Below are 15,314 nucleotides of genomic sequence, written 5' to 3'. Positions count from 1 at the left end.
TGTCCATCATAAGGAAGAAAAGCTAGCTGAATTTTTGATGTATAAACCTGAGATACAGTCTTGCATGTGTCAAATGGATATGTCAGAAAAAGTGACAGTGGTATTTTTTCACTTTATGACCCAGCCTGATTCTTATCAAAGTCAAATCTGGCCCATAAAGATCATGGACATCAGATACTGGATAGACCTAATAAGGTAGGTTTAGTCTTACAGTCTCAAATGCATTTTATCATTGGAGACCTAAAGCACACTTAAAATGTTGCATACAAAGCAATGTAAGCCCAGGGTATAATTTGATAAGGCTGGCAAGGTCCCCACTATGGAGACAATTTATCTCTAGCAGAGGTTTGGTAGAATAGCTGTGGTGTAAACCAAAACAATTTAACCTTAAATACAGAGGTGGTTTGAGTTTAGTACTGTATTTGTGCTACTTTTTCAATCAAATCAAGGCCCAGGTTTTCCATTTAGTTATTATTCCCTCTTTCTCCAGAGAGACAAACAGGGATAGGCCATCACCATGTGAATTAATGAACTGCTGGCAATAATTACAATTATAGTTGACAGTCACACTGCAGTGCTCTACCTACTAGTCATGACACCAAGAACAATACCTGAGAGGAAGAATTAAATTCTCCAGAAAGGAAAGAATGGGTTAAAAAGCCATATGGAAATTTACACTGGGGATAATTTAAAGCAACTGCTAAGATTAAGGGAAAAAAAAAGTATAATCACAAAATGTCCACCAATTAAGCCTCAAGAAAATATCCTTTTTTTTTTTTTTTACTTTCGTGTTTCGAGATGCAGAGTTCACCCTAGAGCGCTGAATTTCCATTCATGAGCATAGTACATACATAATTAATGCAATCTGCTGTCTGTTATGACTAGAGATGACAGAAATTTATGTGACAGCTACCAAATATGTATATATTTGGTTGTTGCGTATATGGCTGTTAATAGGTTTGACTGTATCTGGCATTGATAATACGCCACCAGTGTGGTGAAGTTAAACCCATCCCACGTCTTCCAGGCCTGGTGTGTGGTAGGGCTATCCAATTTGAATAGCTCCTTTATGTTCTTTTTCAAACCAAACGTTTTTATTTTTGTCAATAAACTGTGTCATTTATTATAGTTAAGAAAACTCATGTTGTTTGAGGTCTTTATCAGAGTTCCTACAAATCAGGTTAATTGGTGATCAACAGAGCTTTTCTGCCTTTAATGAGCCCTGGTAGCCCAAGGCAAGGCCCAGCTCTTGATAAGGGACTTTCCCTTTCCTTATTCAGGACTCTTTGATCACTTTTTTTTAACTGGGAGAACAACCGCCGGGAATGTCATTGTTTTTTAATTGCCTGATTACCAAATGTTGGAGATAAAAGATAGATGTTCTCAATTAATAACATTTACATAGATTAGCATCACTAACAAGCCTCATTAGTAGCTGCTGACTTTTGTTTAGACTGCGTCCCATGTCAGTTGTGCTGTGATAGTGCACTGGTAACTACGTTCTCCATATTAAAATACATTTCTTTCTAACCTATTTCCATTAATCAACCTATATATATGATATTTTAAAGCACAAACAGGCTTCCATTAAAGTTAACTCTCACTTCTTGGAACATTCAGTGCAAAGTTGGACATATTGGGAGGCTTTGCAGCAAAAAAGGTTTGCCTTCAGGAAGGGGAGTCAGGCCTGAGGTACATTAATGTATTTAGAATAATAAACAAGCCAGCACAGCCAGTTGCTTGTGTTCCTCTGCAACTTGTTTTGCTGATTTAGTTATTAATTTTGAACTGTCAGATCATTAGCTTTTCCTGTGCCTCAATCTACTCATCCATGAACTGTGTACACTGATACATGTTCTTCTTAGAAGTGCTTTGAATGAGAGGCAGAAAATACACTGGTTGCACTCACAACATATTGAATAAATATCTGGAGTGAGAAAATAAATCTCTTTTACACCATTCTGTTGGTGCAAGTGTTATTCTTGAAATCTGACCTTCTCCTGAGGCTGTTCCTCAGCAAAGCATCTCGTCCTAATGATTAAATCATAGATGTCAAGATCCTTCAGGTTTGCACTCCTTGGTCCTCACCCTGAGATTGACTTTTCTGTTGGCCAATGCACAATGCAAGCACTGTCGGGGTGGCAGGAGAAACCTCCCTCTCCCCTTCCATCAAACCCTCCTCAAGTTGGCTGTGCTTTAAACACACTTGATTTTTGACAACAAAAATCTATTTGAGAACTTGTGCTTTTCTGCTTCAAGAACAAAACAAAACATACCAAGCGAAAGAAAGAAAACAGCAGAGGAGTACTGTTAAAAAAAAAAAAAGGCTTAACATGTATAGCTTGCCACAAGGGAAGGGAAAATGGTATTCTGACTGAACTGTCAATGAAATCAAGCTAAAAGCTGAAATATATATAGAATGTCAAATACTTTGGGAGATAGAGATATACTTCTGCATGTCTTTGTATGTGTGTGTACAACTGGAGATACAAACATGTATGGACTTGTGCAGATTAAAAAATGCTTCTATCTAGTATTTTGATCAATGGTCTTATTTTTTTGTATTTGCAACACCTATTGCACTGATACACACAAACCCAATATTTTTTTACTCCATCTGCTTGAAAATCTCTAGTGTCACGGCCTTTGCTTCAATGTTGAAGCTGATTTCAGGGTTGCACACAAAAAGTGAGCTCTATAGTTCAGTCAAGCAGCAACGGCAAAATGCTAAAGCAGAAGCTCTCGTGCTATCAGTGGATGGATTAAATAAATAAATCAATCAATAGTGAATGTAAACTTTTTTTTTTTAAATCTCTCTTTTCAGTAGAAAAACTAAGACACAGACTCTTCTATCCTTAGTCTTTAAGACAGAAATAGGTTTGTTGACTTCCACTAGAACCTGTGGTGTAAGATATTTCTCCCTTGTCAGCAAGGGATATCAGGATGTGAAATCAAACAGAACTCAGGAGGGATTAACATGTTTTGATTTGTCACATTTTTCAGCCTGTCATGTATGTTTAATTTTTATATTTTTTTAAAAGTGAGAAAATAACCCTGAGCTTTGTTTTATCGAGGCACACACTTCATAGGGCAACACAAAGCATGAAGCAGAAAACAAAGACAAGAAAGGTGTGGGAACAAGATATTCCATTTGTGGCTTTGCAGCAAAAGATGACAGAACTGTGATTACAGTATTTATTATAAAAAATACAGTACATGTACTTATTTTTTAATTATCTGTTTTAGAGGAGAAAAGGTAGTACTAAAATTTCTCATGTGCACAGTACCAAGACTGCTAAGCACCATCATGCAAGGTGTCAGAGCCCTAACATGACAGATGTGCTCAGAGAGTGAAATTCATCTTTGTTTATAGGGCCAATGTGGAGCCTGTGAACCACTTAAACCCCGTTATGGGGAGGGACACGGCCCACAAACCCACAGTGCTTGGGCCCTTGAAGGGCCATCGCTTCAGACTCGGGCTGGGTTCAACCACTTCCCCAAGGGAACTGCTTTTGTGCCATTCTCTGTCTCCTGGACTACCTGCTCCACAAACACAAGTTGTCATTATTTATATTTTAGTTCTTCTTTGCTTTTCCTTTTTAAACTTTCACCCTTTGTTTGTGACCAACAGAAAAGAAAAATAAGTACAGAGAAAGATGAGTCTAAATAAGAAAGTTGGGTCTTTTTCTATCCTTACTTTTCGAGACCAGGTAATTCCAGCATTCTGCTCCTCCAAATTCTTTGATTCATGTTCAGCCAACCAGAATATTTTCCCTCTTGACAAGGTATAATTTCGGTGGAGCTGTGTTTTGTCTCTGTATGATGCACTTCATATTTTTCATGATTTTGCATCCCTCACACAAGACTCTGTCAATTAAAATGATAGCTACTTATGTGGGACAATAAGTGACTATGAGGGAAGGGATTTGTGGAGGCAATTTACAACCTCTAATTCAGCTCCAGGGATGCGCTCCAGCACAGCCACCCTGCAATGGCTGTGCCAGGTAATTTGCTGGAACACTCCACTGAGGCATCAGCCTGTTGATTGCCTGATGTGTAAGAGGCCTCAGACTGGGTCATATTCGACAATTAGTTTTAGTAAAAAAATCAGGAATATTTCTTTCAACATTCGTTTCAAACTAGATTACATGCTCCCATATTGCAAGGGTTAAAACATGCAGAAAGAGGGAAGCTTAAATAGAACACTAAAAAAAATTAAATCACTGTTTTGGTTGAAACAAAACATCACAGATTTACCTAAGATCATGTTGTTTGTTGCATTGCAATAAACCTTTACATCTGTCCTTAAGTGCTGACGTAAATCCTATTTAGAACTTGATGTTCAGCTGCAGAAGAAAAACCCCCAAACAACTATTTATCACCTAGATCTAATCCTGACCACATTTTCTCCTTAGCTAGTAGAATATTCTAAAAAGAAACAGATGGTTTTAACCATCTTTCCAATACCAAAATATAAAACTGGTTTAATTAGTGTGTAAGCAGTCATGGCCACGCACTGCATGTGCAGCTCCCCGCAGTATCTCCTCTCCTCCGTCACTGAAATCCTCCCATTCCCATTACTCTTATAAACCTTTAGCCCAGCTCTTCGATTGACATAAATCAGAGAAGCTCCACTGAGCTGGATGGAGTTGTGCCAATTTGTGGAACTTGAGGTTCCATGCTCGTGTCCTTATTTCCCTCCATGCCCCCAAAATGTGTTAAGAAAATCAGAGAATACAGAGGGAATTCCAAATGTGGTAGCATTGATTCATGGTTTGGCCCTTTCACCAAATGTAAATACACTAGAATGTTGGTTTGGGTTTTTTTCCTGAACACTGTTCTCATTTACATATGCACTTTTAAATAAAACAGGGCATTTGCTAATGAAATGGTGCAATTAGAAGCACATTATTACAGGATCTACAGAAAGAAGACCAGTGAAGATGACCAATTTTAGAAAAATAGCTTTTTCACTGCAGAGAAAACAATTTTTGCAATTGCTTTTTTTTTTTCCCTCTTCAGTATTTTATCCTTTTCTGATTTCTAGGGAAATTATAATTTTTCTTTTTTTTTTTTTTTTTTTTTTTAAACCAAAACAACCTGTTCCTATTTAAACCACATGACGGTTCAGGGCAGCTTAGTGGGTAAGGCAGCCAGAGATCACCGACAGGACCTCAGCTTGAACCAACTCCAGGTTACAACCTAATTGGCTTCTTTGTCTGAGCTCAGTGTCTCCAGGTCGGGCCATGGATCACTGCCAAGGCATTAGGGAAACTTGCAGCCGAGTTGAGTGGCCTGGAGATAGGCAACTTCACTTACAAGCTCTGCCTGTCCCGACCCTGATCCTTCCCTTGCACGAATATCCTCTGCCTGGTTAAAAGAAGAAAGAAAATCCACGCTCTCCCCAGATCAAAGCCGTTATTTGTCTTTGCTTTGCAAGGCAGCCGCGCAAGGAAAAGGAATAAAAAGGTGGTTCGGGTTGTTTGTCCGCTTTTAATTTGAATATGGAGCAGAACTCTGGGAAAAAGTAATAGAAGTTGAACCAAATAGCTGGAAAAACAGTGTTTGTGTAGTGGCTTTGAGGCAATTGGACCCATGTGATCAAAGATTCACGATTTCTAGAAAAGAAGTAAAAGAATAGGTCTAAGAAGTGGGACAAATCCAGAGCCAAGCCATTAGCAAAACTGGAGGAGATTTTTCTTATGATACAATTAAAACAAATAGACAAACAAAAAAGGAATCATAGAATCATTAAGGTTGGAAAAGACCTCTAAGATGTCCAAGCATTAACTTGAGGTAATTCATTAATTCTTCAGTGTAAATTTTGCTATGGTTGGACTACATCAGTGATGGAACTGGTTTTAATGGAGCATAAAATCCCAATGTTAACACCAGAGGACTGACATGAGGAGACCAAACAGGTGTCAGAAGGGAGGGACCTACACTAGGGAATGTATTCTTGAGAAATCAGATTTTTTAAATTAAGCCCCCTGAAGAATCTCTCTTGCTTTATTCATTGTTTCTCCTGAATGAATAGTTATCCAATGAGGTCTTTCCATGTTTCTTCATGCAAGGACCCTCTTAAAAATCTTCTATTAGTTTTGGTGGCTGTACATTAAATAAGTATATTCATCTCTTCAGCAAATTGATATATAACTTAAGCCTGATTATAATTTGGATTTATTGGACCCATTTGATATTTTTTTTTCCTTAAAACATTTGGTGAGAACTATTTTTAATAAAAAATATGTTCCTATGAGGTTGGCAGTCATAAAACACTTTATTTTCTGCAGAAGTGCAAAACATAACTACCAACCAATCTCTTGAAATTTTAAAATTCTATTCTCAAAGAATGATTTTAAAGAAGATTCTGGAGCTTTATATTTGGGTGGGAAAAAAAGTGCGAAAGAATGTTAGTGATTTATTTTTCCATCTTTTTTTTTTTATTATTTTTTTGCTGTTTCTGAATTTTTAAGTATTTCATGGCTTTTGGAAAGTGGCCAAAAGAAAGAGGAGGCTGTCATTTAGTCAAAATCTAATTTTTCTAAGTTGGAGGAAAAGAATAAAGTTTATTGAGTAGACAAATAAAATAGAGAGGAACAAGAAAGTAACTGAGTGGAGCCACTTCTGTCCCTGCAAATAAACAAAACGAAACCCACCAAATAAAAACAAAACAAAAAAGCCAAACTGCAAATCATGTTGTTTCAAATGCTTTGAAAAGCAAACAAAAACCAAAAAGGGGAGGAGACATTTTGGGGGGTATTTTTACAGTATTAAATTGCAGAATTTGAATTAGGGTGACAAGTCTTTTGGAGAAGAAATGTAAAATTAAGCTATGAACAGGGTTCCCATTCCATGCTTTTCACAAATGCTCTTTTCCTCCCCTCCAGCAATCTTTCCTTGCACCTCTCTTGCTTTGTACTGCTTCCAGTGACAGTGATGTTCAGTTTTACAGGGTCAGATGTGCCCTAATTTAACTGGCTTTTGCTGTGACATGGAGCAAGACTCCACCATTTCATGCCCTGGGGCAGCCCCTGTCACAGAGCAGTTTCTGGGAGAGGTTTGGGACAGGTGAAATGGATATGTAGCTCCCGGTGGTAGGTCTAGTTGTCATCCCAAAGATTGGCACAGCAGGAAATGAATGTCAATAATAATTTTTGGCAGCCTCGGCATCACGTGCAAGTGGTATCTGCTAGATCTCAGCCCTGATCTCTGCACCAGCTGAGAGGGGAGTTAGATTCTGTAAATCCCTGTTTTTCCTAGGAACTGAAAATGAAGAAAATCCTCACATTGGTGACTGTGAGCGAGGAACGCCTGCCGTGACTCTGTTCCAGAAGACTCCTCATGGAAGACACCAACAGGACAATTCAAGTCAAAACTTGACTAACAGGTGCTTCTTACAGCCTTTAATCCCATTATCAGCCAGGTTTGGCAGAGAAGGGGAACATGTCATTTCAGCCCTGTGCCCTTGGCACAGCAACAGTGTCACAGCACTGCCAGGTGCCCGTGCCACGGGCTAAGAGTCATCTGTCATCGATTCCCCTGGAATCAGACAGAAATTATCTTTTGTTGCTTTTTGAATCTGTGGTTTATTAAAATCAGTCACGCTTCTGGGCTGGGAATTTTCTGAGTTCTGTTAGGAATATTTTTTTTTTTTTGAGTCATTTTGCATCATTTGCAATTTCTGATGCATTCAAATACTACATTAGGTCCCCAGAGCAAAACCTCTCTGTCAATACACCTCATCTGACAGCAATTGTGGGATGGAGCTTTGAAACTCAAGCACTAGTTTTAAATGCTGGAAAAAGCTGCCCAAGAGATAAGAAAAGAGGAGGCAACTGGTAGTCCTCTTAAAAGTGCTTCATGTCACCCTGAGAATCTCTTGAATATCTTATAAGAGAAAAAAAAAAAACATGGCATGAATCAATTCAAATTAAATACTATAGAAGATATTTTCTAGATAAATCAGAATGTCTCATATAAATTTGAGCTGCACACCTCAAATTAATTTTTCCATTGTGTCTTTTTCAGTATATGAGTGGGTATAAAATGCTCCATAGACACTCCTGTCATCTTTCCCTATCACATTGCAAATATGTTTGTACATGAGATTTACTGCCTTTTCCTACAATGAAAATAAATAGCGAATGTTCTTTTCTACTCACCATGTTATATGTTTCAGAAACTTCCAGAAATAAGTCAGAGCAGCAATATTTATATAGTTAGGCCTGGCATATTTGTGTATATTAGGTAAACATGGTTATTTGGAACCAAGCTGTGCCTGTATGGTTTCTTCACGCTGTTTTGTTGTCTAGAGGCACAACGAGGCCAATTTTTTAGAAGAAAAATGTGCCATATAATTGCCACTGTGTGATGCATTCAGCTAAAATTATGGAAGGAAAGAATCTCGGTTCTCCCTTTGATGCACTGTGCTGCTGTTCCACTCTGGCTTTTACGAGCTTTCCGATGCAACTGTCCTGTTCAGTAGGAGAAAATACCGGAATTACACACACAAGTGCACACACGTAAACACACACACGCATACTGATAAGGTTTGTCCAACCCCTGACTTGAGCACACAGCTCAAAAATTGCCACAGAGAAAAGGATATATTTGTTTGAAGGGGAAGAAAGGCTACGCTGCTAAGAAAGGTGCGAGCTGACACGGTAAATAAAAGCAACACAAGTGAAGGCACAGTTGGAGCAGGAGATGCTTGGGAGATTATGTTTAAGGTGAGGAGTGGAAGATGTAAGGCACCTCCTCCTTGCTCTGTGTTCATCCTAATCTGGCAAACGGAAAAATGAGGGACCAAGCTCATTTGAGACCAATGCCGTGCAGTCCCAAGTTTTCATCTATTGCCATTAGAAATGTGGGAAAACGAAAAGACTGTATTACTGGTGCATTAAATCACTCGATAGCTCCACGCAATGTTCTGTGGCACCAGGATGATACTTTAAAAGGGTGCAATTACATTCTCTGTACGACAAAGATGGCCCTTCGGAAAACACCGAGCCTGACTTTTTTTTTGACATTGTCACAACAGAAACGCAATAACAAGTGCCTCTGCCCACTGCCTGTAGATAGTTTATTTATGCAAGAAGAAAATAGGAGGAATGCTCAGATATTTATGTTTTAACATGAAAGAAAATTCAGGTTCAGGCCAGCACACAGGAATTATTGCTGAAAATCTGTTTGTCATGGAGAGGTTATCTCTGCAATGCTGCCAAAAGCAGTAAAACATCGTGTTACCTGTGATGTGATTACCATCAGAGAGAAGGGATGGAGTCACCTTGGTCACACCAGTATTTCTGTAAAAACACTCTGTGCATTTGTGGTGGGTTTGCTTCTCTCTTTTTCTGATTTCACCATTCTCCCTTGCAGACCAGATGCTGGGAAATGCATTCAACATATCTATAGTCTTCCCAAAAATGGCACTGTAGTTCCACTACATGCATTTTGTTCCCACAGGATGTTTTACACCTGTGGACTAAAAATTAAGAAACTGTGTGTAAACCTGGAATTTAAACTTCATTGAGTTTTTGACATTTTGTTTCTTCCTGCTTTTGGATGAAAATGCAGAATTTCAAATCCTTTAAAAATGGGGTGCCTTGAAAATGTTTACCTCTGAAGGCATCAACATCACCATTTTACAACAAATGCTGAAACAAAACTTTATTGAAAGCATCATTTAAATATTTTGTGGTTTAGAACAGAATATCCCTTTAATTCAATATATTTGAAAATTCCTGGTTGAAAATGTAACATTTTTCTTTCATAATTTTTGAAAATTTTTATGCAGATATGTTGATAGGGCACCTCATTAAAGTGCTAAAGGAAAAGAAATCTCTGCATGTGGCATCATATACCAGAGGAAATGTAATTTAAAACCAAAATATTAACATTTAATCAGAACAGTGAAGCCAAAGTGAAACAGGAAAATCTGACAGATGATACATAAATAAGAATAAAATGAAGTACGATTCCATTTTATAATCAGCCATCAGCACTGTAGACAGAGCTGGTAAAACTCACAAGCTGGTTCAGCTGAAATGAAATGACACTCTTCACATAATTTTTCCCCTGAAATTGTGCAGTAAGTTATATGAATTTAATTTCATATGAAAATGCAATTCCCCTGAGTGCAGAATTCAACTCAGAGCACATTCTCTTCTCTTGTCACAAGACATGAAGACATGAAAGACCATCAGGCTGGTTTCAACAGCTTGAAATTTCTCCCGATGGCTCAACTCTGGCCACAAAGAAATATATCAATACACCTCTCTAATGAAAAAAACACACTTCAGTAAACAGATGTGGGTTTTTTCCCTTTCCTTCTTTAATTACCTGCAATTTTCCAAATGTGTGAAACGATAGCAGCTTCCACTCCTTGCCATTGGACAGAAGGGGTAGGCATGTCTTAATTTTGTAGGGGGAATGGTTTGACCTGAGCAGTTTCACAACCCACTCTAGATTAGCCACATCAAGGAAAACTTATGCTCAAATTATTTTTCATATTTGAAGAGACAAGGTTTATGATACCTCTTGTTCACAGGTGGTCAGTTCAAGGACTCATTAAAAGTTAGACAAGTTTCCTATTGATAAATATGTGGGAATTCTAGTCAAACTGTCTTAAGAAGTCACAGCCATTAAAGAACATGTGCAGCATTAAAGGGAAATAACAAATTATTATTTAATGAGATGACTCCTCTTGCTATTGTTGCTTTATTTTCAAGTAACACTGAAATGGGCTCCCTGGTGTTTGTAGTTTCTGGCTATCTTTTTTTCCCTCCTCATTATTAATTCCTTTTTCTCCATGCTAATCAGCCAAAGCACCGTGTGTTTGGAAGACTGATTTTCATACTTCATTCCCTTTGGATTTAAGGGTTACTTGTTGGCCCAGCCAAAAAACTCCAGCAGCAGGTAAAGTCAAGGGCAGTCCTCGTGACCACCGTGACACACACACACTCACACGCAGAGTTTATGCGACTGCTACACCTCCGGGTTAGGGTTCATTGAGGATTTCCATAAATCCAATGGGTAATGTGCCAAATAAGATTAGACAAGACTTCACATTATTGTACAATCCAATGAAATATCTGCTAAGCTCCTTCTGGTGGCGACGGGGAGCAGGTAGCTAATATTAGCAGGTGTTTGTCTCAGAGGCAAAGAGAAGGCAGGAGCACCTGCTTATGCCTGTGCTGAGGGTGGGAGCAGCTATTGTAACTTCACCTGTGGCAAAGTCTTCAGTAAAAATGCAATTTTTAAGAGCTGAAATTCTGATCATTGCCACATTGTGTCAAATTCCTTTCTCTACCTTTGATTACATTATGTTTAATCTCACCCTGTTTTGTATTCCCAAACGTATCTTGATTCAAAATTCTGTTTAAATTTATCTAGCTGTACTTTCATATGCTACCTAATTCCTGACACTGTACTTTCACATGCAGAACTGCATTAATAAATGGAGCAGGTGGATTTTTACATCTGATCTGTGGCTGTTTTATCTATACACACATTTTTCTTTCAAACCTTGACCTGCAAGAAAGCAAGAAGGAAGAGTCAATTTTGATACCTACATCCTGGCACTCAGACAATAATCATTCAATATGTTTGTATTTGAGAATAAAGGAAAATGATTTTTTTCTTTTTTTGTTCCATGAGGTAATAGCAGAGGAAGCCTTAAAGAGGCAAGTGCATTTGCATTCTGTATTTGTCTCCTTCACAAATGTGGTTAACTAATTGCCTCTCCTTTCATCAGTTATCAATCCTTTGTCCCTGAACACAAGCAGAATCAGATTCTGATGCCATCACTGAACTTGATGAGCTCCTGACTCTATTAGTCATCCTCTTGAACTCCATGGTCCAGATTCTCAAATGGTAGAAATCAGCACAGCCCATTCCCATAATCGAAAAAAGCTGACCTAAGGAGATAATCTGTGGAATAAAGTCCTACGCGGTGAGAGTAAGGAAATTGGAATCATAATGTTCTAAAATCTTATGAAAAATCCTTATCCGTAAAGCTTTAAAGAAGTAAGGTGGGAATAAATACTTTTGAAACCATCAGCTGTGTTATTCCTAGATAACATGGTTTGATGAAACATGATCTGTAGTTCTGCTCTGAGGTAGAATGGATATATAATATATATTATATATAATATGCTGATGTTTATGAAATGACTTCAAAGAATTTAACCTGTTTAAAGATTGCCCAATATATTCATTATTCATAATTGTTGGATACATGTGAATAATCCTAAATGTTACTCTGGATCTGTAAAATGTGAATGTTGCATACTGAGACTCCTGGAACTGAGATATATGGCAGGTGCAAATAAATGATACTGTTACAGCAGCCTGTCTAGATGGGCCTTATCTTTATAAACTGCCATGTTTGCATAAAAATGGGTTTCGCTTCATAGAAGAAAAAAACCTGACTTCACGCTGCCCACTGGCTGGTAGCTTGTAACTGTACCAGAAATACAGCTGTAGTAATGCTTCCAAAAAGTTGAATGGAGCAGGCTGAGTACAAGATCCTGTCTACAAGTGACCAAAACATTGGAGTCACAATAAAGGAACAGTGCCCAAATCTTAATCCTCTGATGTTGACACGGAGGAATGATGAATTTCCACAGTTGGTGTGCAAAAGTGATGTCCTTAACCATGGCCTTGGCAATCTCTCAGACCTCAGAGTAAATTAATGCAGTCTACAGCTGTTCTAAATTTTGTCAAATCAAAAAACATTAAAAAAAAAAAAAAAGAAGAAGAAGAAGAAAAAAGCATGTATCCCATTTCTGGCATGATTCTCATTTGCTTGTTCTCCTCCTGGCTCACTGCCATTTGCCTTCCAGTGACTCAGTTATAACAAGGAGGCATGGAAAACATCTCTCATCTCTAGTTCTCCCAGACCTTTAGTAGCACAGTGGTTGGGGAACATATGCAGAAAGTGAGAGATTGGATTTTAGTCTCTGCAGGCTCAGGAAGAAACAGAGATCAGATCTCCCTTAGGAAGCAGATGGCCAGAATATGGCCATGGCTAGTGATCTTCAGCTTCTACGTAGGGTACAGAGCTTCTTGCAAGCAGCAAAGACACAGCAGTGCTCACTCAAGTTACAGTCATGTGTCCCTGGGGAGTCCATCCCCTCATGTTTATAACTTACAGAGTATATACTATGCAATTCAACTTTGTTGACTTCTCTGGAAACACAGTTAATCCAGCATTGAGTGTTTGTAAAACATCAACCTGACGGGCGGTGAAGAAACGCTACAAAAATAGAGTTCTGCTCTTAACTTCCAAAAGTACCACCCTATCAGTGAAAGTGGGAAAGGTCTGCCAAGGTAACGCATCCCACACCGGCCAGAGATGAAGGTTCATGAGAGATAGGATGAACTTTAAAAAACACTTTTAATCTTTGGCCTTTAAGCAGCATAGCCAACAACAGGTTCACATCAGGGTAGTGGCATTAGCCAAGACAAGTTTACAAATCCCTGAGTGTGCTTCCATCATCCTGAGCTTGAGATATCTGTCAGTCCATAGCAGATGCTGCTGTTGCTGTGCATGTGTCATGTTACTGAAACCCCTAGATAATGATTACGACCGATTATACAAGATGCCATGTTCCTTAATCATATCACTTACATTTCTGCTGAACGGCAGTGACAAGGTTTTGAAAGGAGAAGATCACAGCTGTCCAATAAAAAAAAAAATCAGATAAACCAGACAGTGTTTGCAGACAGAAGATTATGCTAACCTGAAAAGTAGCTTTAGTGTTGTTGATTTTTGCACTCTCCCTAACTGAGCTGAACCCTCATTCATCCTCTCTGTTTGGCTTCGCATCTGAAATGGAGGTGATTGATGCATGAGCAGGTATATTTCAAATTTTTTTTGTGTGTGTATGTTACTTAAAATTTTCTGTTCTCCTAGTGAGCATCTGAGTGGTTGTTTATTTTTTTTCCACTTTTTTTCCCTTCCCTCAACAAGATTGCAGGTCTCAGAGTAGCAGGAACTGAATACCAGTTCCGATGCAGACAGCTGGAGTGAGAAAATCCCCTCCTTGCCCTAGAGGTAACCCCAGCTCTAAGCTGAAGACATTCCCCTCCTTTATATGCTGGCTCATTTTGGAGTCTCACTTGTGCAGAGGCTGCCAACTGTCCTGAATTAAATGCAGTGCATTTTGATATGAGTAACTGCCTACTAATGACTGAGCAAAACCAGTGTATTCACTTAAGTAAAGAGTTCAAGCAGGGTCCCAGGAACGAAGAGTCGTGTGCCCCACTAACAAAGCTATCTAGTTCAGTGCACAATCTGAACTATACAAAAGAAAGAACCTTCTACTTTTAAGTAGTTATAATGCTGTACTAGAGCACTTAGAGTTTTTGGTGGAAAAGTCAGATGTAATTACTGTTTGACACAAAGGGATTTTTTTCTTTCCTAGCTCTGCCGACGTTCTATTTTAAATAATTAAAAGTATAATTTAAAACTTAAATTGATCATTTCAATAGACCTGATCCTGTCCTCAGAGGGAGCCACTTGTGTCATTGTTAAACTGTTGATCAGCCCAGTGTCACTGTTCCTCCTTCATCAGAACATGTACCATCAGATCTATAATTCTTTTTTGCTTATGATGGCAGAGCTCCAACATGGGTGTAGTTTGACCCAGGTTAAGCAGATTTAGCTAAATGCATAAATTGTTCACATTCTGTCATGTGAAAGATATAGGCCTTCAGCCAACGTTGGGAATACAACTGATAGCTCACCCAATGAAGAAAGTAGTGTATATATACAAATTTTCATAGATTCATAGATTACTTTCTTCAACTCCTACCTGTCCAAAGGAGGCATATGGATTAAAACAATGTCTTTGATTTTTATAAAAGTTTAGATGATTCTGTATCCTGATGTTAACACTCATGGAAAGCAGATTTCAAGGATATACAACTCACTGAAAGTGGGCTCCTTTTGGTTTTTCTGGTCCATTTCCACAAATAAAATCACATGAAGAATAAACCCATAAGCCAAATAATAAGTCAAAAGGTTTTCATGGTATAAACCACAGACCCAACAGGATGCCAGTGTCCTGCAGACCAGGTTTATTCCTCTGGATTCCTTGTACCATAACACAGAATCTGGTTTCCAGCGCATTCCTGTCCATTGGTAGCTTTGGTAGAACTGTCCTTTCAGACATGTCCTCCAACATCTGTACTATCTTTTCAGACTAGTTTTCATCAGTGTGCAAGGGAATGATACTTGGAATGATATTTCCACATGGCATAATTTGCAGAAAACAGAACTGAGCCCTGAAAGTACCATTAATTTG

At 38.5% G+C, this 15,314-nt stretch overlaps 1 long non-coding RNA gene across 1 annotated transcript in view; it reads right to left on the bottom strand.

Annotated features, from left to right (window-relative positions):
• LOC116792883 overlaps positions 1-15,314 on the bottom strand; it is a 47,284-nt gene that overhangs the window by 12,224 nt on the left and 19,746 nt on the right. Inside the window, exon 2 of the long non-coding RNA XR_004359292.1 lies at positions 9,250-9,487. This is a non-coding gene — a long non-coding RNA (uncharacterized LOC116792883). The remainder of the gene's footprint in view (positions 1-9,249; positions 9,488-15,314) is intronic.

The sequence above is a fragment of the Chiroxiphia lanceolata genome, chromosome 12 (genome assembly GCF_009829145.1).
Source record: "Chiroxiphia lanceolata isolate bChiLan1 chromosome 12, bChiLan1.pri, whole genome shotgun sequence".
NCBI lineage: Eukaryota > Metazoa > Chordata > Aves > Passeriformes > Pipridae > Chiroxiphia > Chiroxiphia lanceolata.
Note: the sequence above shows the minus strand (reverse complement) of the source record. Positions and strands in the feature narration are given on the sequence as shown.